The sequence below is a fragment of the Thamnophis elegans genome, chromosome 9 (assembly GCF_009769535.1).
Source record: "Thamnophis elegans isolate rThaEle1 chromosome 9, rThaEle1.pri, whole genome shotgun sequence".
Classification (NCBI taxonomy): Eukaryota; Metazoa; Chordata; class Lepidosauria; order Squamata; family Colubridae; genus Thamnophis; species Thamnophis elegans.
In genome coordinates, this window is record NC_045549.1 from 26,776,160 (window position 1) to 26,786,576 (window position 10,417).

Here is a 10,417-nt window from a genome sequence, read left to right on the forward strand (position 1 = left end):
ATTGCCAAGTGACATGGTCGCTAAGTGAGACATATGACTGTGATTTGAAATTTTACTGCTAGCTGTTCCATTGAGACTGCTTGTTGGAAACTGGTTGTGAAGTGCATAGATGGTGATCACATACAGGACAGTGCAATGATGGTCGTAAGTGCACTCACCAGTTGCATTTCTATTATGTGGTTATTAGAATACTGCAATGGTCGTAAGTGGAAAGATTAGCTGTAAAATTACTGTTTCAGCATTGCTGCAATTTTGCTCACTAAACAAAGCAGTTAATCAATGTATACCTGTGCAATGCCACCCATAATTTTGTCTTTTCCAGCAGAAGTCTGGATTTTTGCTGAAAGTCTTGCATACTTGCATTGTAAGCCGCCCGGAGTCCTACGGGATAGGGCGGCATATAAATTTATTAAAATTCAAATTCAAATTCAAATACTAGCTGATGCATTAGAGGCAACTGATTGTCAGTTCTAAAGGAATACAACCTGATAGCAGGTGCTAGTATTGTCTGGACAGCTAAAATATACTAACATGTAGAATTCACATCCTTTCCATTCTTTTTTCTTCCTAGTATTTATCCACAAGTGCTTTTTTCAGATCAATGGAGTGTTGATCCATTGGTTGCAACAGGAATTGGTTCACTGGCTTGATGGCCAAGCTGGACATCATGGATTGAGCGAAAGTTTGGCCCAAAGTCACCCAGCCAGCTTTCAGGTGAGACTAGAACTCAGTCTCTAGCCTGATTCCCTTAGCACTAGACCAGTGGTTCCCAAACTTGGCAACTTTAAGACTTGTGGACTTCAACTCCCAGAATTCTCCAGCCAGCTCTGCTCTGCTGGCTGGAAAATTCTGGGAGTTGAAGTCCACAAGTCTTAAAGTTGCCAAGTTTGGGAACCACTGCAGTAGACCAAACTGTCTTTCTGCCTTTCATTATTTTATACTTATGTTATTAGTTGTGTTATCATGCTGCCCATGATATAAGCAAGATCTCTGGGAAGCTTACAATAATAAAAACAGAAATAAAACAGTATTGCCAAACAATACTACCAAACTTTGCTCCATTCTAGCTATATATTTTCTTGGCTCAATCATGCCATCCAGGCTGGAAATAGAACTTCAGAATTTTGGGGTGCTATAGTCAAAATTGTATAAGGTTGGAGAATATAGCAATTGAAGAATCAATGGCTATGGATTTCGTGGCATGGATTTCACTGAGAAAAACATTTGAATATTTGCAGCTCGGCTATTGTAACCCCGATTTACATTAAGTTGTTGGGCAATGTTAGCTAGAGGACTAAGCCACCAAATACATATATAAACAGATCACATAGATTATTGTAATCAAACAAATACAAGATGAAAGGCAACACAGGAAAAACCTGCCCTGATGCAGGCGGCTTTAGTGGGTCTATGACAATTCACCATGGCCAACTCGCCATGGGTCAGGAGTTACACTAATATCAAAGAAATGGTGGAATATAATCATTAATGAAAGGATGAAAAAGTAGAAACAAAATGAAATGTGAATGACAAAAATTAAAATAATTTAAATGAATTGTTAAATGATGAGTTATCCCACGCTGTGGCAAGTTGGCCGTGGCAAGTTGACAGCAGCGAGTTAGCCATGGTGAATTGTCCCATTTTGTTCTTAAGCACAGAAGAGGAGTCCCAGAAGAATTCCAGAAACTCTTCAATGTTCGCAGATTAATGCACACAGAACGAAAACTATGGTCCACAGAGAAACATGAAAAAAATTGGAGGGATATTAAATATGAGATGAAGTTTTAATCCTGTTAAGTTATATGCAAGAAATAGTGGTGTAATTAAATTATGGAAGTGATGTTTAAAATGCACAGTAGATAACATACCATGATATCAAAGGGATCTGCAACTTATCGGGGTGGTGGGCACATTTGGAAATTTTGAAGATGAGGTATTCCCCACAAAGACTGTTGGTGGGACTTGTCCATTCACGAATTGTTGCCATGCATCAGGTAGGTGTTTGCCAAATGCTGCCTCCCTCATGTTTCAGCAATCCAGCAGAACCTTCTCGTTGTTATTACTTCGTTCTTTTTGAGCAGATGGACTCCCAAAGGTAGGCAGTCATTATTTTAATTCTTTATGAAGTCCATGAAGGACATTTAGGGCCAGAGGGAATAATAGAAACTAAAGAAATTGTTGTAGGCTGGCAATTTGTTTGGCATTGCATACAAGTGTCCTCCTATCAAGTCTAGGTTGATGGACACCAAAGAAGCCTTTGTGAATCATTGCACCCTTTGCCACCAGTACTGCAGGAAAAGCCAGATTGCAGGAAAAGTTAATACAACTGGTTTTTCCTCACAGCCTCATTATTCCATTATAGACCCAGTGCCCAGCCCATATCACATCTCTCAAACACTAATGATCAATGGGGGGGGGGACAATTGGGCTTTGCACTAATCATTTCTGGGACAAAGGCTCATAAGACACCCCTTTTGGTAAAATTGGTGGGGACTCTGTTTTCCCAAATTTTACCTACCTATATTTTTCAGAGTATAAGACGCACCAAGGTTTTGAAGAGCCAAGGTGGCGCAGTGGTTAAATGCAGCACTGCAGGCTACTGCTAGATCAGCAGTTCAGCGGTTCAAATCTCACCGGCTCAGGGTTGACTCAGCCTTCCATCCTTCCGAGGTGGGTAAAATGAGGACCCAGATTGTTGGGGGCAATATGCTGACTCTCTGTAAACCGCTTAGAGAGGGCTGAAAGCCCTATGAAGCGGTATATAAGTCTACTGCTATTGCTAATATTGCTATTGAAGAGGCAAATTAAGAAAAAAGTAGATAGGTAGAGGGATAGAGAAATAGAGAAATACAGTAGGAAGGGAGGGAGAGAGAGAGAGAGAAAGTAGGTAGGTTGTAGGTAGAGGGATAGAGAGAAAAAGAGAAATACAGTAGATAGGTAGGTGTTTCTGCTGGCACAGCACTTGATCAATGTAATTCTCATCAACCAGTTAAAGAGCTTTCCAAAAGGGAAAAAAAAGTTTTTGCACTCTGCAAACCTCCCCAAAACAGCCTGTTTTTTGTAAAAACGGGCTAGTTTTTCCCAAATAAAAAGCATGAATACCCTTGTGGAGGGGCTTGCGGAGTGCTCCTGGGGGGTAAAAACGAGCAAAAAATGGCCCATTTTTCACAAAAATGGGCTCATTTTTGTCAAAAAAAAACTGCATGCATAGCCTTATGGAGGCTTATAGAGTGCTGCTGGAGGCTGGGGGGCAAAAAACGGCCCATTTTTTGCTCATGCCCTCCCCAGCCCCCAGGAGCTCTCTGAAAACCTCCATAAGAGTATGCGTGGCCATTTTGTAAAGGGGGTGGGACTTCAGGGGGCAAAAAATGCTGTATTCGGTGTATAAGATACACCCAGATTTTCAGCCTCTTTTTTGAGGAAAAAAGGTGCATCTTATACCCCCCAAAATATGGTATTTAGTTTTATGGCAAGAGAACAACTGACAGATTTTACTAGGTTGGTAGTTGAATGAGTTGTACATGGTGGGAACAGATTAGCAATTATCTGAAAAATCTAAGAATGATTCAATCAAACTGCCTTTAAATTAAGTTTTTGCTCATTCTTGTTAGAGATGGCCTAGAAAAACCGGAAGAGTGCCATTCAAAATACTGAGTGAACCTCCAACTATTTTCACTTCTAAAAATCAATGTGCTTCACCCTGGTTTTTGGCTATTTTCCCCCATGGAACAAAACATAATTTTTAACATAGAATTTGCCTACTCAACTATACAATTAAGAATCTTTCCTCTTATCACATGGAGACTTCTGGGAGTTACATCAAAGATTTCCAGCAATCAATGCATTTCTACATTACGGTATTCCACACAAATGATAAATCCAACATTTTTTGTGGATAAAAGCTGTCAAAAGCTGTATTGTTTCATCTCTTCATTTCTTTTTTCTTTCTGAGGAGAACCTTTCTGCAATTTACTCCTTACAGCAGGGGTGTCAAACTCAAGTCCCATGGGCCAGATCTAGCCTGCGGGGGGCTTAGATCTGGCCCATGGGGCTACCCTGGAAACAGCAAAGGACCGGCCCATGGTGCCTCTGCCAGTGAAAACAGAGCCCTCCCAAGCTCTGTTTTTGGCTCCAACAGCCTCCTGCAGTGCTTGTAGAGCAGTGCAGGAGGGCGTCGCAGCTGAAAACAGAACCTGGGAGGTGTGCCCCCAACATGAGTGATGTCACCCTGGCCACTCCTACCCTGGCCACACCACCCAGCCCATGAGATCAAACACAACTCTGATGCGACTCTCAATAAAATTGAGTTTGATACCCCTGCCTTCCAGTCAAATGTACTCTGTGCAAATGAAAATACTTTAGTGCCACAGGAGGGCAGTAGATAGCAATTTTCCAGCAATTGCCAATATGTAATCTTTTGGGGATAGACTTTTGTGAAAGGATTGGCTGAATTTTGTGCATGCTAGCTATTCTCGGGGACCTATTCAGATAGGTTTATTATTTTAAACAACACATTCAAATTGCCCTATTTTTATCAGAATATTACGTGATGGCTAGGATTAAATGAATAAAATGAAAATCAATTAGTATTTGTCCCAGTACTAAATTTAATCTGCTACTTTACAGTACCCATCTATTGCCTTAATATTAATGTCTCCATTTTGAAACTGATTTTGTTCAGCATGCCTCTAATATCATACTAAATTTAGAATTTTTCTTCTTTATATTTTTTCCTCCTAATTATTTATTTATGACCAACTGTAAATGTTAGATGTTTGTTCTTTGACCAAGTGACATGAGTATACAAAATAAGAAATGAAAAAGTTACATATTTCTCTAAAATTATTTATATTCAAGTACAAATACATGCAGGCAGATTTAATGTTATAATACCGTGTTTCCCCAAAAATACGACCTGTCCTGAACCTAAGGCCTTGCCACATTTTTCTGGAGGGCAAAAATATAATCCCTCCCCCGCAAATAAGCCCCCTGGACAACCCCCTACCTCCAGCCAGGCAGAGCGCCACTCACCAACCTACCGGTATCCTGAAGGTGCCAAACTGTGGGAACCGGGAGGGGAGGTGATCGCGTTGCTTGGCGCCTTTGGGATACCGTAGGTTGGTGAGCGGCTCTGTGCCCAGCTGAAGAGGGGGCTTGCCGGGAAGCTGCTCTCTTGCGAGTGGGCTCCCAAAGAGCTGGGCACAGCCTCATGGGCAGCCACCCGGCAAACCCCCTTTCCACCTGGGCACAGCGCCACTCACTGACCTAGGGGTATCACCAAACCGCATGAGTGCCTGTTCGCCAACACCTGGCTCCCGCAGCTTGGTGCCTTCGAAATGCCAGTGAATGGCGCTCTGCACGGCTGGAGAGAGGGGTTGCGTGAGTGGCTGTTCCTCTCTCCTTCATGTGCTTCCCAGCCTCAAGATGCCCTCGCCCAGCTCTCCCTGCAGACCCAGGGCACCTCCGATGCTGCCACCATCCCAATACGGCTTTTTTGGCGGCTTCCAAACAGAGTCTTCCAGTAGTGGCCACACTGGGTGTACATTCTATAGTTGTACGCTCTGCTGGCAGCTGGCCCACAATCTTAGAGCATACGCCCAGAGTGGCCACTGCCGGAAGACTCGGTTTGGAAGCCTCTGAAAAAGCCATGCTGGAATGGCAGCGGCGGTAGCGGCAGTGGAGGTGCCCTGGTTCTGCAGGGAGAGCTGGGCCAGGGCATCATGAGACTGGGAGGCACATGAGCAAGAGCGGAACAGCCGTTCGCACAACCCTCCTCTCCAGCTATGCAGAGCACCATTCACTGGCATTTCAAAGGCACCAAGCTGCAGGAGCCAGGTGGCGGTGAACAAGCACTCACGCAGCTTGGTGATACCCCTAGGTCAGTGAGTGGCGCTGTGCCCAGCTTGAAAGGGGGGTTGCCGGGTGGCTGCTTGTGAGCGTGGTTGCTTCACGGCTGCTGTGCTGCTCTGCTGTGACAGTGCAACACAGCCGTTCGCCCCTGAGGCTGTGCTCGGCTCTTTGGGAGCCCGCTCACAAGAGAGCAGCCACTCAGGAACCCCAAAACAATAAGCTCTCCCCTGATAATAAGGCCCAAGCCATATTTTGTGGGTAAAAAGAAAATAAGACCCTGTCTTATTTTCGGGAAAACATGGTTAACTTAAGTGAGATGCATTGTGTTGAATATATAACCTTTTATAACCTCCAATCTCCACTCTGTCCCCTCCCCCTTCTCTCTCTCTCCCACTCCTCCCTTCTTTCTCTCTTTTTCTCCCTTCCCCCTTCTCTCTCTCTCTCCCTCTCCCTCCCTTCCTCCCCCCTCTCCCCCCCCTCTTTCTCATTGTAGGCTTATAAGCACTCTGTCAGTCAATAGTAACATCCCCCCTACAATCATTTTTAAATGGAAAATCTAATTCATTCAGTATGATTCCATCTCTCATTCTTCCATCATCTCTGTTTCAACAATCTAGATTCTAGAATTTACTTTTCATAAGCCAATCACAATCTCATTCCACAGTTTCACTTACAAAATGCACTCAGTATGGTTCAAATTGCAATTCACGTTCCCATTTTGTTAGAAAAGCAAAACTAATACAATATTTTCTCTCTCAATCCATTTGAAACATTTCCCTCATGCAGATAAAAAATTGCTTATACCAGTGTGTAATGGTATGTGGGGAAACATCTTGTTTCCTGAGGGGTAGAGGAGTTGGGGCAGGGATGGGACTGTATTTTGAAACAGGCAAGATTCTGTTCGTGTAGCTTTACAATAAAGCGGAATTAATTCATCTGCTTATATTTCCTGTCTTGCCTACCTTGTAAGGCTGGCACAATGTGCATATTACAATACAAAACAATAGCAGAGTTGGAAGGAACCTTGCAGGTCTTCTAGTCCAACCACCAGCCTAGGCAGGAAACCCTATACTATTTCAGACAAATGGCTATCCAACATCTTCTTAAAGACTTCCAGTGTTGGGGCATTCACAACTTCTGGAGGAAAGCTGTTCCACTGATAATTGTTTTCACTGTCAGGAAATTTCTCCTCAGTTCTAAGTTGCTTCTCTCCTTGATTAGTTTCCATGCATTGCTTCTTGTTCTGCCCTCAGGTGCCTTGGAGAATAGTTTGACTCCCTCTTCTTTGTGGCAACCCCTAAGATATTGGAACACTGCTATCATGTCTCCTCTCGTCCTTCTTTTCATTAAACTAGACATACCCAGTTCCTGCAACCGTTCTTCATATGTTTTAGCCTTCAGTCCTCTAATCATCTTTATTGCTCTTCCCTGCACTCTTTCTAGAGTCTCCACATCTTTTTCACATCGTGGCGACCAAAACTGGATGCAGTATTCCAAGTCATTATATTGGCATATCTGAAATCTGCATGGGGATGGAGTGTTATGAATAATCTAGAATGCTGCCTTGTACCTTTGGCAAGATTTTCTACTACCATAACCATCAATTCCAATTATAGTGCTTTCCTGGATTTCACACAGAGCTATTTTCCACTTCTTGCTTTTCAGCCTAGCCCTTTAGTTGAAACTAATGAACCAATGACCACTGAATTATTATTCTTCCAAAAAGCTTTAGTCCGTTGAAATTCAATTGTCTTACAGTTTAAGGGAGAATTTCTATAAAATATTTGACACCAGAGAAATCAGTCAACCCTGATTTCTTAGTTGTTCTTTTCTTCTGGCAGCTCTGTGCATGCGCACACTGGGAACAGGCTCCAACTGTTCCTCTGCCTCACTGTTGTCTAGCTCCAAAGGCAGCTGAGAACTGCCAGATGGTCTTGGCCCCTCTGATGCAAATCCCTCGTACGAACCTTCCCCAGCCTCCAGGACTGGCCCATGTTCCTCCCCAACCTCCTCACTGTCCGACTCTACTGGCGGGCCATACCTATAGTCAGCAACAACTACCAGAGTAAAATCTGCAGGGATTCCTTTATCTTTTCCATTGAAACATAGTAAAGTTATATTCTGGAAAGAAGTAATTACATTCATTAATTTGTCTTCAAGACAAAGCTTATATTTTCACATGCCCTTATTGTTTTGAATAACATACCTATTGCTGGAAAGTGATGGCAGGGCAATGCAAATGAATTCTCCACAATCTTCTTATTGCCAGGAGACTAGTCCTTCAACTTTTGGCCCCTGTTATTCATAGGCTTGAAGACTTGATGTTATTCATGACTTATGAATGGGTTAGTTACAGAGGTAGACTATGTATGAATGATTGTAATGAAATAAGGCTATCCTTATTGAAATACTTTGTGAAACATACACTGATGTATGGCTTTTTCAAAAGGGTACCTAAGGAGCTATCTCACCCAATGGCATTAGAATAAGAACAACCTTATTCATGCCAGTGGGAGAGTCTTTCTATTAGTGGAGGGATTCAATTTTTTTTACTACTGGTTCTGTGGGCGTGGCTTGGTGGGCGTGGCAGGGGAAGGATACTATAAAATCTCCATTCCCTCCCAACTCCAGGGGAAGGTTACTGCAAAATCCCCATTCCCTCCCGATCAGCTGGACTCGGGAGGCAGAGAATAGATGGGGCGGGGCCAGTCAGAAGTGGTATTTCCTGGTTCTCCGAACTACTCAAAATTTCTGCTACCAGTTCTCCAGAACTGGTCAGAACCTGCTGAATACCACCTCTGCTTTCTATGCACCCCGTCTGCTAAGGAATTCCAATAGATGGGAACTTTTCTGTTATGGCCCCGTCCCTGTGGAACACACTCTACCATCGGAGATGAGAACTGTTCTTACCCTTTTGGCCTTATTAAAAGTTGGTATTAAAACTTGGTTTTGCTGGCTGGCTTGGCGTTCTGAGATGGGCACTCAGTTTATCGGGATAGGGCCACCTTATCCCTGTGCTGTTTATCTAAAAGTCCTGTAGTTTTTTTTTTAAACAGCTTTTATTATTTTAATTGCTTTTTTATTTATCTTTTTATAATCTGTAAACTGCCCAGAGTGACCTTATAGGGCATTCGCTGGCTGGGGAATTCTGGGAGTTGAAGTCCGGACATCTTCAAGTTGCCAAGGTTGAGAAACACTGTTATAGGGGTTATGGGAAGCATAAAAACGTAATCAATAAAATCTTGTTCTTGTTTCCTTATATTCTTTTTTCTCTTTCTCTCTTTTATTAGAAGCAAAACCTTAAGATAAATAGTAATTTAGTGATTTTTCACAATATTATACAATGGCATTTGGGCATGCTGCATGAAATCCATGTATGTTATAGTATTACATTTTTCTTTTTTTGGCATCCCTTTAACCATCCGCTTTAAAAGACCTTGGCTGCTGAAGGAAATTTTTCTGATGCATTTTCTGTTTGCTGATGAGAATTAAAAAAGCAGCAGCATATTATGCAGAGAGATTGAATGCAGGAGGAATATCTGTATTTATATAGTCACAGATGTGCAATGAATAAATATATACAATAAATTGAAATAAATATATACATACGTACATACATACAAATGGGTTTTAAAACCAGTTTAGAGCCTCAATTGCTCAGTTCCTAATATATATATATTTTCATTTCTGTGGTCATAGAGACCTGAATATGAAATTCTGATCTCAGGCATTATAATAGTGTAATCGTAAAAACTAAGCATTAGACCTCATGATTTAATTAGAAATGGAGTATGACACTTTGGACAAGGCTGTTTAGTTCCTATAAGAACATATCATTCATTATATGAGCCTTTCATTTGCAACTTCATCCGTATCATTAAATGAGATCACTGAAGCCATTTTTTGGAATGAAGAGGATTGACTGCTACAATTATAAATGGCATTTATGTGCTAAAACAATGTTAACAGCAGCACATTTGTCTTGTGAAAGCTATCAACCCCAAATAAACGGGCTCGCTTGAAATAACAGTCATTTGGCAGCATATCAAACTCATCATTCCCATGAACGGCTTTTTGTGTCAGTGGGAATGATCACATTTAGTCTTTGCTCTCGGGAAAACTTCTTATTCTGTGCAATAAGAGCTGGTCCGCATAGTAAATTTTCTTCTTTATTTCAGCATAGTTAGACCATCCCAAACAAGTTGATACAGAATGTGAAATGATTCATCTGTCTCAGCTGGACTTTGAAATCTGTCAGCAAGAAAGAAGAGGCTGGCATTTCTTTTGCATTGTTCAAAGACTTCTCAGATTCTTGTACGGTTTGGGAAGGAGAAAAGTAACAGGGAAATTGCCAATATGTAGTTTAAACTCACGTCACTGGTATATCTGACTTTGTGCCAGGCTTTTTGACTCCTAGCAACCAGACAGATCATTTTTTCTTCCGAAACAATCCATCCCTCACCGATTCTTTCATGTCTCCCAAAAACGCCTTCATCACCTCTGTGACTGAGTCCATCCACCTTGCTGCTGGTCATACTCTCCTTTTCCGTTCTACCTTTCCCAGCAT